Source organism: Petaurus breviceps, unplaced genomic scaffold, assembly GCF_028583685.1.
Source record: "Petaurus breviceps papuanus isolate PSGF00001 unplaced genomic scaffold, PetGlider_PUasm1.0 90535, whole genome shotgun sequence".
Lineage (NCBI taxonomy): Eukaryota > Metazoa > Chordata > Mammalia > Diprotodontia > Petauridae > Petaurus > Petaurus breviceps.
In genome coordinates this window covers 3,294,342-3,309,304 of record NW_027187270.1, presented here as the reverse complement: position 1 = coordinate 3,309,304, position 14,963 = coordinate 3,294,342, and the positions used below count along the sequence as shown (strand labels likewise).

The following is a 14,963-nucleotide window of genomic DNA, read 5'->3' as shown; positions in this document are numbered from 1 at the left end:
GAAAGGAAAGGAAAGGAAAGGAAAGGAAAGGAAGGAAGGAAGGAAGGAAGGAAGGAAGGAAGGAAGGAAGGAAGAAAGAAAGAAAGAAAGAAAGAAAGAAAGAAAGAAAGAAAGAAAGAAAGAAAGAAAGAAAGAAAGAGAGAAAGAGGTGGGAAGGAAGGAAGATGAGTTCTGTTTTAGACATGCTGATTTTGAGATACCTATGGGACATCCAGCAATTGGTGATGTGAACAAAACTGGAGCTCAGGAGAGAGCAGATGGAGATAACAGCAAAGTAGTTTATGAAAGTAGAAGGCAAAAAAGAGGAAGAAAGCAGAAAAAAAATGTCTTTTACCTCAACCCTATAGCAACTGAAAACCCCTAGAAGTTAGAAAATCAACCAAGGAGAAGTTTCCTCCAATTCACAGAAATAGCAGACATGCAAGAAAGGCCCAAAGGAAACCATCCCAAACGGTCTATAAAAGGAGCATGTAAGTGAAGAAATGATAAATGGAAGCACAGCCCAAACAAAATAGGGCACAAATCTTTAGGGAAAAAGAAAAGATCTTTAAAAACACACATCCTGTGTAACCAATATAGTCCCAGACCTTCCCACAACCACACTGGCAAATTGGTCACAGTCCCCATGGTTCAATTAAATCATAAAAACAGGCTTGATAAAGGGTGAGCAAGATTTCTTTTACACTTTCCAAGTTACAGCTATGTCAAGTTTCAAAAGGTGCTTGAGGTTCAGAAACAGCACTGGATCCCCAGAAATGCCTGCCTCCAAGTTGCGCTTTCCATCCTACAGCACAATAACAAAAGACTTTCAATTGACAGTAGCATTTGGAATTGAACATATAAAATGGAAGGGGGAATGGAAGCTATGAGTAGGCTAAATACTATAGCAGTTGTATGCATATTCTATTAATAGGAAGAAGAAAAGGAGAGTCAAATATGAAGATGTAATGCTTGTTTGCCCTCTACGAAAGTCCCTCTCTGATAGTGAATCATGGCTTAGAGATGATCCTGGGGTCTTGGAGGCTACACCAGCAGAGGCCAAGCTCTGACAAGTCTAACCAACCTGAGGAAGCTCTAGTAAAGGGCCCACCTCATTGAGGTCAACAAATATGTCTCTGTCATTTCCTCAATGACCAAGCAGTCTAGTTAAATTCAGACAGGTTCACCATCAGAAGGCTAGACATGAGGTGAGGGATAACAAGACCCATGGAGTAAGCGTCTACACCCCTAAAATATTGTGGGATAGTTTATTTACAAATTAAATGTGTTTTTTATAGTATGCATAAAGATGCTTGACAACAATAAGATGTCGTTTAGATTGCTTGTATAATAAAAGCATTGTTAATAATTCAATTCAATAAAGATGTATTAAGGGCCTACTATATGCAAGGGTAGAAGCATCATGGTATAAGTGGACAGAGAGCCAGCCTAAATCAGGAAGATCTGAATGAAGTTGCCCACTGACACTAGCATTGTGACCTTGGGCAGATCCCTTGCCCTCCTAGGCAACTTTCTAAAACTGGAAACTATATATAATTTGCTAATCTATGTGGTAGAGGGATTTTTCACAGTGGGAGCTCCCATACACATGTGAAATAACAGGTCTTGACCCCCCAAAAATATAAGTTGCTGTGGGTACAATCAAAACAAAAATGAAAGTCTCTGCCCTTAAGGAGAGAATATTATACTGGGGAGATACAATATTGACAAAGATAAGTAAATTTAAAGTAATTAAAGGAAAGAGAGTGTTCTAACAACTGAGGGGTTCGAGAAGAGCCCAGTACACAGAAGCTGAGATACACAGGAAGCCGAAGCTTCCAAAAAGCTGAGGCAAGGAGGGAGTGCATTCATTCTATGTGGGGAAGACAGCCTTGGTGAGGGCATGGAGGGAGGCTGTGACTCTCCTAGCAGGGTCAGGAAATAGAACAGGTCAGTTTAGGTAGAAAGGAGAGTGTACAAAGTAGAGTAATGTAACTGTCGGGAAAGGTAGGTGAGAGGCAGACTGTGAGGAGCATTCTGTGTCTGACAGAAGCATTCACATTTTATCCTAGAGATAACAGAGAACTCTGGCTAGAGGATGGAGAGGGTGCCTGTCATCCAGAAGAGGGGGGTTCAGATCCCCTCTCTGATAACTACTGGCTGTGTATGTGACCCTGGGCTAGTTACAACTTCTATAAGCCCCAAGTTAACTCTCTAAGATTCTACAATGCAGAGTATGTGCAAAGAGTTCTCTTTACCTAGAGTTTCCTACACTAATGAAATCACAGGGGTGAAATACACACACACACACACACACACACACACACACACACACACACACACAGAGGCACTAAAGCTTCCTAAGCAGAGCAGTGGCATGGTCAGACCTATGGATTAATTACGAATGGTACTTTGGCAGCTGTATGAAGGATGGACTTGAGACAAGAGAGTCAAAAGCATGGAGACCAATTAGGAAGCTGCTGAAATAGTCCAGGTAAGAGGTTAAAAAGGCCTAAAACTAGGTGATGGAGGCAAGAGATGTTGGGGAGGTAGATTCAAAGACAACATTTAGCAACTAATTAAATTGAGATGGAAAGTGAGAAAGGGAAGAGCCAAGGATGATTCTGAGCTTATTGACTTGGCACCCTCAACAAAAATTGTTCAAAATAAAAAAAAGGTTTGGTATGGAAAGAGGAGAGATGAGGAGGCAAAAATGAATACAAATTTGTTTCATTAATTGTAAAGGAACTTAATGATACAATGAAATGTAAAAGGTCTGGAGAGTGGATTTTAAAAAAACTAATATATGCTATACACAGGAAACTGCATGAAAAAAGATTCATATGGGTTAATGTCAATCAATCAACAAATATTTATTGAGGGAGGCTTACTATGATCAAAGCACTAGGCTCTAGGGGCTTGCAGCATACTTCAGGAGACAAAGCATAAACTCACCAAAAACTAAATACCAACGTAAAAGTTTGGTGACAACTAAAGCAATAAAGGACAAGTCACAAAGCACTGTATGATTAAATGCCCAGCGACTAAGACAATGAGTAGCAAGAGTCCACGAGTAGCTGGGTGCTACCTGCAAAGGAAGACACGCAAGCCGGGTCTTGAAGAATGGGTAGGAGTTGGCTAGGCATGCTAAGAGCAAAGATATGTCAAGATCAAAGGCATGCAAGAAGGAGCAACATTCCAGGAGGGAATTTTTCAATGCTCAACAAAACCCAAAACAGGTGACTAATTTCAGATATCAATTAGAAAATCCTATGAAATAATTTTAATTTGCATGATTAAACCACTAAAATAGCTTAGGGATGTATGAAAGTATACAAACTTGCAAATAGGTAATGAATTATCCTTTCCCAAATAGTAACATAGCAGTCCATCCCTTCCAAGGAAACCAGGGAGTCTGGCCTGGATTGGTAAGGCCACCCATCTGCCCAGAAAATGCAGCCTCAGGACATTTGAGATCTTCCTGCCACACATGTGACATACCAGCTCTCTACCAGCTCCATGAGGAGCTTTCCAACTCACAAGGCAGTCCACCATCCTTTAAGTCTCTCACTTTTCAAGTCCAACAAAGACAAAAAGCAAGCATACACACTTCCCATCAGAATTATTTTAAAGGGAAAAAAAGGCCCAAGATGAAGAACATGCTACTTAACAATAAATGGAATCATTTTAATAGTCTGTTTCCGATGAGAAATCCTCCAAATTTTGGAAAGAACATCTATTAAAACTGGCTATAGAAATAATGGGTAAGATAATAAATAACACAAGTCTAGCAAATTGCAAATATCAAAAAGAGTAAGAGAGGTATCCTGGTATAGTGGATCGGATCATGGTAGACTTGGGGTCAGGAAGTTGTTATTCAGTCGTTTCAGTCACTTCCAACTCTTTGTGACTGAAGTGCTTTTCCATTTCCTTCTCCAGCTCTTTTTTTTTTTCCTTTTTGGAGGGGGAAGGGCAGGGTAATTGGGGTTGAGTGACTTGCCCAAGGTCACATGGCTAGTAAGTGTTAAATGTCTGAGGCCAAATTTGAACTCAGGTCCTCCTGACTCCAGGGCCGGTGCTCTATTCACTGCACCACCTAGCCACCCCTCTCCAGCTCATTTTATACATGAGGAAACTGAGGCAAATAGGGTTAAGTGACTTGCCCAGGATCACAGAGAAGTATCAGAGGCTAGATTCAAGTATCCCTAAGTCCAGGACTGGCACTCTATCCACTGGTCACTGATTTGGGTTCAAACCCTACCTCCAACACTTACTAATTGTGTGATGCCTCTCTGAGCTTCAGTTTCTTCATCCGTAGTTGTTCAGAGGCTGAAAAGATTATCTATAGAACTTTGCTGACTTGAAAATGCTATACAAATTTGAGCTTTTATGTTTTCTTGAATTAAACCAAGCACTACTCAAACTATCTAGATAACTCATTGAGAGAGAACAGGCAAATCTTTCTCTCCATCCTGAGAAACTTTGCCTGAAATAGGTCATGGATCAGGAGGCAATAAACAAGTACATAAGAACAGACACCTATAACTTAGCATTTTTGCTAACTCATAGTACAGTATCATTAACAATGGAAAAATGGAGAAGCTCAGCATAGCTAATATACACAGAAACTGAGAAAATCACTCCTGGAATAACTGCTTACATTGAAAAGAAATACAGGAGACAATAAAAGCAATGAATGATATGCCAGAGGTGAAGCCACCAATTAAGGGCAGCAGCCAAAGTAGAATTAAGGAAAGAAACAATTTGGATGTTATTAAAAAAAATTTTTTTAAGGCATATACCATCTAAATCAGGAAATGGAACCTGAAAAATATTGAATAACTTTAACACCCCACCTCACCCCCAACCCCTTCTACTCCTACCAACCCAGCAGAATGCTATAAGAATTAGAGCAGAAATCAAGCAATTAAAACCAAGAAAAAAGCAGTAGCCAAAAGAATGAAATCTAAGCCCTGGTCATTTGAGAGAAAAACTGAGACAAATAGATGGGCCTTGGGCCAGACTATAAAAAAATGAAAAAAGAGAATGGGTAAAAGCAATATTAGCTAAAGAGAAAAGATTATACCAGGAAGCAAAGTAATTTTGAAAAATAAAAAAGCCTTGTTCAGATATTTGTTAGTTAGATATTCACATTGTTAGTGCTGTTTTAAGCTACTAAGGCTTCCCTAACTCTTGCTCTAGAGATCAAGAACAAATTTGTTTTTAATTTGGTACCTATTAAGTTTCAGAACACCCCCTAACACACACACAGTCTGTGTATACACATACACATACACACACACACACACACACACACACACACACACCCCTCTCTCTTTCTGTGTCTATATATGTATATATGTATGTGGAGAGAGGGAGAGAGAGGGAGAGAGAGAGAGAGAGAGAGAGAGAGAGAGAGAGAGAGAGAGAGAGAGAGAGACTCTGTGTGTGTGTATCTCCCTTGAGGTAGAAATATGGGAAAATTTGAAAATTCCTAGATGCCTGGAGTACCAAACCTTAACAGGTCAGGCATAAAAGAATTCTGGGTCCCTACTACAGAAACTGAAGCAATCCTTTCCTCTTTCCTTGCAAATGCTTCCAAAAGCAGGCCAACAATATACACAATTTTACAATATGCTAATGCTAGGGCATTAGTCAATGCTACTTCTGAAATGAGGGTAACACAAACGTTAAAGTCAAGTCTTAAACATAAGGAAAATGCCTTTCTATTTAAAACTAAAAGGGATCTTGGAGGTAACTTAGCCCACACCCTCATTTTGTAGATGAGGCAACAGAAATTAAATGACTTGCCCAATGCCATATAGGTTGCCAGTGTAAGAGTTTAGATTTGCACCCAGATCCTCTGATTCCAAATCTAGCTTTTTCATGCACATATAACACCACGAAGAAAAAAAATGAGAGCTAAAAAAATCTTTTCATGAGAAAAACAAAAACCATTAACTACATATAAAAGATAATTATTTAATATGAGCAATATGCTAAAAAATGATATAGAGAACAGCACAAAGTTTCCTTTAAAACCTTAGAAATGTATAGCATGTAACATACAAGGAAACTTGTATTTCATTAAAATAATTCTGGAAAAATCAGAGGTACTATTGTCCCCCAAAGAAATACCACAATGCCTATTTAAGGCAATTCTTTAAAATGCTAAAGCTTTTTGGCTTATACACACCAAGCAGTATAAAGGGAAATATATTGAATGACGTCTCTTTTGATCAAAATGAACATAAGCCAATAAACAACTTTCAGATGGGCAAAATAAATGATTACATGACAGAATTCTCTTCTGGCATTTCCAATAAAAGTCCCACCAGATTTCTTTATAAAACTAAACAAATAAATAAAATATTTTATTAGGCAAAACAAAAGGGTCAAAATGAAGAGAAAATCATTCATGAAAACAAAAGGAAATGATGAATTGACTCCCAAATTTTAAGTCTCATACGAAGCTACAATTCTAGAGACCAAGGGACCATGGAAATGCCAGTGACCAGGGATGATCATTAATAAAGATCATCTTAGGAAAATAAAAACTAATCTACTAAGTAAATTGGCTTGACAAAGCTGAAGAGCTGTTTAAAGGATACAGGAAAGTTTCAGCTTTCTGTGTAAGCCAAATCATTGGATTAACTAGATGTTCCAGGTACCTGAGGGTCAAGACATATTAGACATCACCCTTTAAAAAATTTACCATTTTGAATGGCAGTCTTTGTAAAATGAAGACACTCTTGTCTGCCTTCTTAAAGGGAGCAGTCTTTTTTTAGAGGACCCTGTCTCTATACTGGGTTGTAGTATAGTGATGTCACCAGGCCTACTATACTGTGTGGGGTTGACTGCCTCTACATTAAATGACTCCACAGGCCATTTGTGAGTATTTGAATCTGTTTTTCTGTTTCTTCCCCCCCCCTCCCCCGCCCCCATCCCCACCCCAATACTGGCACTGGTAGTAAAAAAAAGTATTTTTACTCAGTGTGGCTACCTCTAACAGTCCCCACCTCCATTGTGATCTGCTGAGGGCTGGAAAAATAGCTAATCGAGCTTCTCTGAAGTATGTGTAAAGCAAGACTAAAAGACAAAATAGGCTCTCAGTGAGTAGCTGAGGGGTCATACTATGAGAAGAGAAGAAAATGCAGGGATCTGGGGACAACTGGAAGCCATTTTTTTCCTTTACTAGTTCTCAGCTCTGTTCCAAAGACATGAGGGTGACAGATAGCTGAATCTCAAAGGAAATAAGGTGTTAATTTAACATTAGCCTACACACAGTACAATCAACAGCCACATTATCAAAATGAGTATGAGATCTCCAGAATATCAAGACAACAGAAACTCACAACAAAAAAGGAGTAAGGGAAAGGATGACAACTTCACCTTCATAATTTAAAAGTCACAAGTGGATGAAAATATTGCAACATGCAACAAATTACACAAGGTAATAGCAATTTCTTAGACTATGCAAAAGTTATAAAACTTTACTAGAAAGTGAAAAAGGTCTGCATCGAATAATGCCAAACAGAAAGGACAGAATATGGAATGGGCTAACACCGATTCCGACTGGGAATATATTTGTGCAGTCACCTTAATCTCAAAAGCAGCTGTAAATTCAGTGTTGGTTTTAGTTGTCAAGCTGATGGAATGTATATAAAGTCTCTACCAAAAGGAGAAAAATGATGAAGCATCACGGGCAACAACCAACAAACAGGATGATATGATTACAAACAAGAATGGGGGGCGGGTATTCACGACAACCAAGCAGAAATTTGATGCAAATTTAAAAATTCAGAAGAGGTTCACATCCAAAAGCTGGGCAAGAAATGAACACTACTTTCACAACCAAAGACAGGGGCACAGTCTTGCTTTCCACTAACCTGCTGTGCAGCTATAAGTAAAAGGAAAAATAATAATTGCCGGAGACAAGCAGGTCAAATTCTCAACTAGTGAAGAGCCTGGAAAGGAACAGAGATACACAAGCGATGAGTGACAGGTGCACATAACCCTAAATAAGGTCCAGGCCAATGGGAGAACAAATATCAGAACAAAGGCCATTGGCAGTAAATGGATCATTGGGGCACTCAAATAGGGCTTTTGGTGGCAACCCCAACAAAGTTGTTTAGAGTAGGGGCCTGTACACAAAAACATGAAAAGTGACAATGCAGAGAAACAGTATGAAATAGAGTCAAGTTTCCAAAATAGATGAAAACAAATCTTCTCTGTCTGAAAAAGAGTCTCAAAAGTCATTTAGGAGAAAAGAGATTTTTGTAAGCTTAAGGCAGAGATGACTCACTATTTCCTGGAAAAATGCCGTAAGCTCCCAGACTCTCAACAGTGGTCCTCATGGTGTGTCCCAAAGTGGACGGTTCGTTCCCTTGGAAAGGCAGGCACGTGACAACTTCAAAGCTCAGTGGGCCATTCCCCACAACAAAGAATGAATGATCCTGTGCTTGCTAAGGGCAAAAAGGGTCTGAAAATCACTGCTAGATAAGGTTAGCGCTCTCTCTCTTTCAAAAAGAAACACTAGTTCAGGGAGTGTCTTTTCTCAGAGATGCTAGAGGCTACAGAAAATGAGGAGGAAGAGCTTTCAACTGTCACCTGAACTTCGGAACACTGGTTCTGTGTATATATTGCAAAAAATAGATTTTACTGTAAATAAATTGTCATAGTTATAATATTTGATATGATAATAATATATGATAATATAATACATTATCATATATATGCTATATATGATAATAATTATCATAATTATTTTGTTTTTCCAGAACTGTTATTTTTTTACTCCCAGGAAGGCATTTCTCTTGACTAATGTTGATCAGCAACTGTTCTACAATTTATAATTTTAGAGACTTGCCTGGGGGGCAGTAATGGGTTCCGTGACTTATCCATGGTCACCAAGCCAGTATATGTTACAAACAGGCCCTGAGCCCAGGTCTTCCTGACCGAGGATAGTTCTCCATCCTCTATGGCAGGGGTTCTTAACTTGGGGTCTATAGACCCCTTGATAGATTTCAGGGAGTCACTGAAGTCAGAAGGGAAAAAAATCATTATTTTCACTAATCTCTAACATAAATTTAGCATTTAAAAATATCATTCGGAGCCTGCCAGTGGGAGCCATGACACCAAAGACATTCAATTCTATGCCAAACTTCCTCCTGATGATAAATGACGACAGCTGATAGTCACAAAGTATTTTACCAATCTTGAGACAGGGTGGAGTAGTGGTTAGAGAGCTAGTCTCAAAGACAGGGAAGTCTGGGGGCCTGTCCTGCCTTTGCCATCCACTGGGCAGGTTGCCTCATGTGGCACACAGGAAGTACCTCTCAGGCCCCAGAAACATTGCAGAGGAGGTCCAAGGGTCTGCCTGCCTCCGTGGAGCTGACCATACCCTGATGAAATCCCAAGTCTAGTCCCTAATCCTAGTCCACCTTACCTACATTAGCCCATATGACCCTCCCAACAGCCTAGGAGGTAGCTAACCTAAGCATCATGATCATCATCCTATACCTAAGGAAAGTCAGACTCCAGGAATAACTTGTCCCTGGCAAAACTGGTGACCAGAATGTGGAAGGTTCAGGATTAAGTTCCATATTTTCTGACTGAGTCAAATGGTGTTTAAAAGGAACATGCAATTTACATTCTGTACATCAGACTAGAGGTTGAATAAGTGAAGGCTCTCTTGAGATTAGTGAGAAAGGTATTAAATTGTACCTAATCAGATATTTTGCTTTGTAAACTTGCTGCATATAAAGATCATTTTAAAAATAAGTGTTTGGCAAAACTGTTAAAGCAGACTATTTGTGTCCGTCAGTTGATGAGTCAGTCAGCTAGCAGTTATTAAGTACCTATAACTTGCCCAGCACTGTGCTAAGCGTTTTAAGAGAAAATAAAAAGTGTAAAAGGAATTCTAACCTTCCTCCAAGACTAGGCGACGGTGGAGAAGTCACTTAACTTCTCTGGGCCTCAGTTTCCTCACCTGTAAAATGAAGGGGCTAAACTAGATGGCCCCATAGGTCCCTTCCAGCTCCAAATCTATGATTCTATGATCCCATCTGGGGTATGACGAGTCACCTGGCAGCAGCAGGCAGATCACCTAAGAGAAAACAGATTGATTCTTGAAAGTAATCCAAATATAAAATGACAAGAAAACTTCATCACCCCACTCAACCCTTCCCTTCGCACCATCTCAAGTTACCCAGGGCCAAGATGGACATGGCCTTCTTCTATGAGACCTGAGAGTAGAAGAAGGTGAAGAGATGTGGGCCCAAGATCCTCCAAAGCACAAACATGGAGACTGACTATCCTCACCCTTGGACTGCTCAGATTCAAAGGAACAGAATCAAAAGAGACAAAGAAGGAACAGCACTGGGTCCTGATCCCGGAGCTGCCAAAGCTTCACTCGCCTTGGATGATGGATTGAGAAGCAGCCAAAGGATGAGAAAGGAGGGGATGCCTTTGGTTTTGCCCCCGTGGACTCAGTGCAATATGGCCTATGGAGCAATCAGAGCACATGATAAACGCAGGCTGGAAAAGAATTTAACCCAAAGTTCAATTTGGAGAGAGGGGTGTGAAAATTATTAACAAACCAGGATAAATATATTACAACTTGGGAGATGCCAGAAAGCCAGTGGTCTCAAACCTTTAGAAAGTCCTGCATGTGACAGCATCCAGTAAGTGATCAACGACACTATCATTGAAAGCTACTACAAAGTCAGAGGGGCTGTTAACAATGGCTTTGCATCTCATCCACAAAGCAACATTATTTAGGCCATCTAGAAAATGACAATACTCTAAATTTCTAACCACAACCCACCCCCACACCACATCCCCAAAGCTTTGGAAGATGTTACCAAGGAACTGGAATCAGGATTTCAGATTACATAGGACATGAGACATAACACCCACAATTCTCTTATCAGAGAAGTCTTGCCGCCAGATCACACCTGGCCCTGTTTGTAGCTCATTTCCTCAACAATAGTCTCAATATTTATAAGAGGGTCAATCTAGCACAGGCTAGCACTCTTCCTTCTTTTATTCTACCTAGAAAAAATGTTTCAAGAGCAAGACTGAATTATTTTTTTAAATGTGTTCAATAATAATGTTTTAAGGAAAAGCTATTACCAACAAATTGTTGACTGCTATTTAAATAAAGAACTCAGCTTTAAAATGCAGTAGCATTTCTGCTGAGAAGAAATAAAAATGTTTTCTTCCTTTGAACTAATTAATTCTAAATTTTTATTTTATTTTTTTGCTTTTTGGAGGGGGGAAGATAGGGCAATTGGGGTTGTAACTTGTCCAAGTTTTTTGTGTTAAGTGTCTGAGTCTGGATTTGAACTTAGGTCCTCCTGACTCTAGGGTTAGTATTCTATTCACTGTGACACCTAGCTGCCCCATTAATTCTAAATTTTTAAATGGGGGGAGGTTTGGAGAAAATAAAAATGCAAGAAAGCTCTTTCTTTTCCAGTCTTATAAGTAAAAAGGCAGACAAAGAATAAGTTAGCTGAATATTATAAAATTCCAATTCCCCATAATGATTTAGCCAAAAGACTCCATTTAATGAGGGTTAAAAAGTAAATTAAAATGAAATTTAAAATTCTGAAGTGATCCTGCTTATTTTTCATTATTGAAGAAAAAAAACTGTGTCCAGGTCCTGCTTCTGCCATTAACTAGCTGCTTCACGTGGAATAAGTCATCTAATTCCCCTGGGCCTCATCTGTAAAATGAGGACAGAGATAACTACCCTACTGATCTCACATGGTTTCTTTGTGGAAGTACCCAATCTGGATGCACAGCATGTTACAAACACACTTTACAATTCTCAGGGAATAAGTAATATTAATCAGCATTGCCTGGGGAGCTGTGGGTAGGGACTGTTCCCTTCATATAAAATGGTTCAAAAGAAAATCCACACCTGTCCTAATTATCCAGGCTGAATCAGAGATGGCTCATCTCCCAATAATTTCACAAGGACCTACTTAACCACCTTCATTTAATAAAGCAGTTAAATCATTTTTCATTTTCTCTACTATAGCAAGTGATATGAAATAGGAAAATGTTTGACACGTGCCTCCTAAAAACGAACAGGAAAGGGAAGACAATATTGACAAATATTTTTGAAAACTGGTTTGTAACAAAACTTCCTTTCCATTTTTTGTTTCTACATCACTCACCTCCTGAGAGGCCCAAAGAAAACCTGAACTGGGCCTTCTACCACTTAAAGTGATCTGATACAAATGCAAGCCATCCCTCAGGAAATATTCTAAGATTTTGTCCAATCAGGCACCATGAAAAGAACCGGAGTTGGCACTGGAGCAGAACCTAAGAGACTCAGCCCTGTCGTAGAAAGTGCCCAAAGGTCAAGAGGCAGAGAAGCAGACCCCAGAGACCCAGGATCCAGGCATCTCAGGCACCAGGATCCATGGCTCCTCAGCAAAATAACTTCTAACCCAAAAATAAGAGAACAGTCATTGATCGATTCAATAAGAAGCTGACCAATGAATGGTCATTTACTAAGCACCTTCTAGGTGACTGGGCTTACAGTAAGAGCAAGGAAATGGACAGGAAGGGAAGGAAGACCTGCTCTCCTCCCGAAGTTTCTTACAGCCTGTTACCTAATACATAGTTAAATGATTAGAAGACAATTACAAAAAAAACACAAGCAAATGAGACCAAGGGCCAATTTATGGCCTTGTTTCCCAAACAGTGGAGATACAGTGGAGAACCTAACAATGTATCTTGAACAGAAGAAAAATGCAAATTTAATTTCAGGTACTGAAGTAGAAGTACCCCCAGGGATGTGCTGATAAATGTTTAACAACAGGCTTTCCAGGGGGGAAATGTATACACAACACAGGTTTAAATTTAATCTTCATTTTGACATGTCCTCCATCACTTTCTTAAGCCTAGACAAACAACAAAATACATCAAGCCCTGATTTGTAGCATTTACTGATTTCCAAGGCAAAAATGCTCACACAGAAATTTAACAATCAATTCCCACTCTGAACTGGCTCCAGCATATCCCTGACCACAAAATGTTGGTCCTGTGATGGAAGAAAGGGACTGGACGAGGGAACAGAAGGACAAAATTTCAAGTGACACCTCAGACCTTTGCTAGCTACATGATCCTCAGTGACTCACTTAACCTTTCTGAAACTGGAGATAACACAAGCTTTCTCATAACAGTGTCGAAAGGAGAGCATTTTGTAAATCCTGACACATGGGCAAAAAGCTCAGGTGTCAGTAAACAAGCATTAAGCACTTAACTGTGGGCTAGGCACTGGGGCTACAAGGGACAGAAGGGAATCGGGCTCTGCTGTCTATTCTTTGCTGGATCCTATCAGGAGAGCCAAGTACACCGATAAGAAGATCTCAACCAACATCTACCAGAAAAGAAGGGAGTGGGGGCAGGGAGGGTGCTCACCAAGGCTTCCCAGAGGAGATGCAGCTTGAGCTGAGTGTTGAAGGAGGCTGGAGACTCTGAGTGGCTCGAGCAGCCTGATCTCCCAACCTGGCCAATTCCACCATGGAGGGCCATAACTAAGGCATCTCTGATTTTCTCTCTGAATTCCACACACATCCCGGCTCCCCAGGCACTGGGATACTGATTTTCACCCATCCATTACTCTGCTTCTTCCTAATCACCTGCTTATCAGCCATTTAGCAACCAGACATAGGTACCAACAGCAAACATACAGACAAGAGTCTTGCACCTATGATATGAAGAAGTGAACATGCACACACAATGTGTAGGGGGAATGACAATCTGATTGGATCACAAATACAGAACTGGAAAGGGTCCCTTCCTTGCAGAGATGAGTAACCCAAGATCCAAGGAGGTAAAGGCTTGTCCCAGGTGACCCAGGTAGCAATCGGTGGCCTAGTCAGAATTTTCTCCACTGCAGCACAGACACCCCACCTCTCCCCTCCCCCACACCCCTCCAAGAAGCTTGGATCCAAGATCGGGGAGGGATGAGTGGGCTCAAGGATGACTGGCAGGGGATGGGGAGATGGCACAAGAAGGCACGGGGCGGGCTGGGGAAGTCAGAGACTGTGAAATAGCCCACATTTCCACGCTGTCTAAAGGTTACAAAGCTTATGGGATCAGAGATCTGGAGCTGGCAGAGAATTTAGAAGCTCATAGATCAACCTCCTCAATTTTACAGAAAAGGAAACGGAGGCCCAAAGAGGGAGGTTAAGCGATTCGCCCAAGGTCACAGAGGTAGTCATTGTCAGTGGCGGGATGCGAACTCAGGTGTCCGGACTCCCAAGTTGGGAGCGCTTTCCCCCCACACCACGCTAATTAGACGTGTCCCCACAACGGCCAGGGTAGAAGGGGGGAATGCAAGCTCATCCCATTTTACAGATGTGGAAATTGAAGCTGGGACAGGAGACTTCAGCGAATGGTACCCAAATTCCGCGCTCTCCCTGGTGCCCCGCCACTCCACCCCCGCAGCCCTCCGGAGCCCCAAGCTCCGGTACCCTGCACTCACCGAGTCCAGAGCTGGTGCTGGCGTGGCAGGAAGTGCCCCCACTGGCCAGAGAGCCGAGGAAGCCTGCAGCCCCTTGCTGGGAGCTTCCGGAACCCCTCTATGATGCCTCGGAGGTCTGCACATCTCGGTGGCTCAGCTCCCCACCCAACCTGGGGAGTGGGGAGGGGAGGGGAAAGGGGCCCCGAGATGGGGAGGCCCCAGAGGAGGGGCGGGGCACCCGGAGAGAGAGGACTGGGAAGGAGGATGGAGGGAGGAACTACGAAGAGGGGATGGAGAGCCAAGAAAGCCAGTTCACAGGGTGACCACAGCAACATGGAAAGACCTCAGAACTGTGATCAATGTAGCGACCAGTGACTTGCCTCCAGCCTTCTGACATCACGGCAAGCCTCTTCCTTTGGACAGAGGTGGAGGGCTACAGGTGCTGAATAAGGCATACATTGCCACAAACGACTGAGATGTTGCTTTGTTTTACTCAACT

The 14,963-nt window shown here is 41.3% G+C and overlaps 1 protein-coding gene across 3 annotated transcripts in view; it reads right to left on the bottom strand.

Moving 5' to 3' along the window:
* Window positions 1–14,592, bottom strand: part of LOC138142125 (zinc finger protein 345-like) — a 30,604-nt gene extending 16,012 nt beyond the window's left edge. For 2 of the 3 annotated variants that reach the window (XM_069063094.1, XM_069063097.1), the window contains exons 1-2: window positions 14,486–14,592; window positions 9,971–10,087 (exon numbers count right to left, since the gene is read on the bottom strand). The gene's annotated coding sequence lies outside the window, so the exon portion shown is untranslated. Of the gene's footprint in view, window positions 1–7,868; window positions 7,947–9,970; window positions 10,088–14,485 lie in introns of all 3 variants that reach the window. The other variant, XM_069063096.1, reaches the window with a different exon arrangement.
* Between the last annotated feature and the right edge of the window lie 371 nt (window positions 14,593–14,963).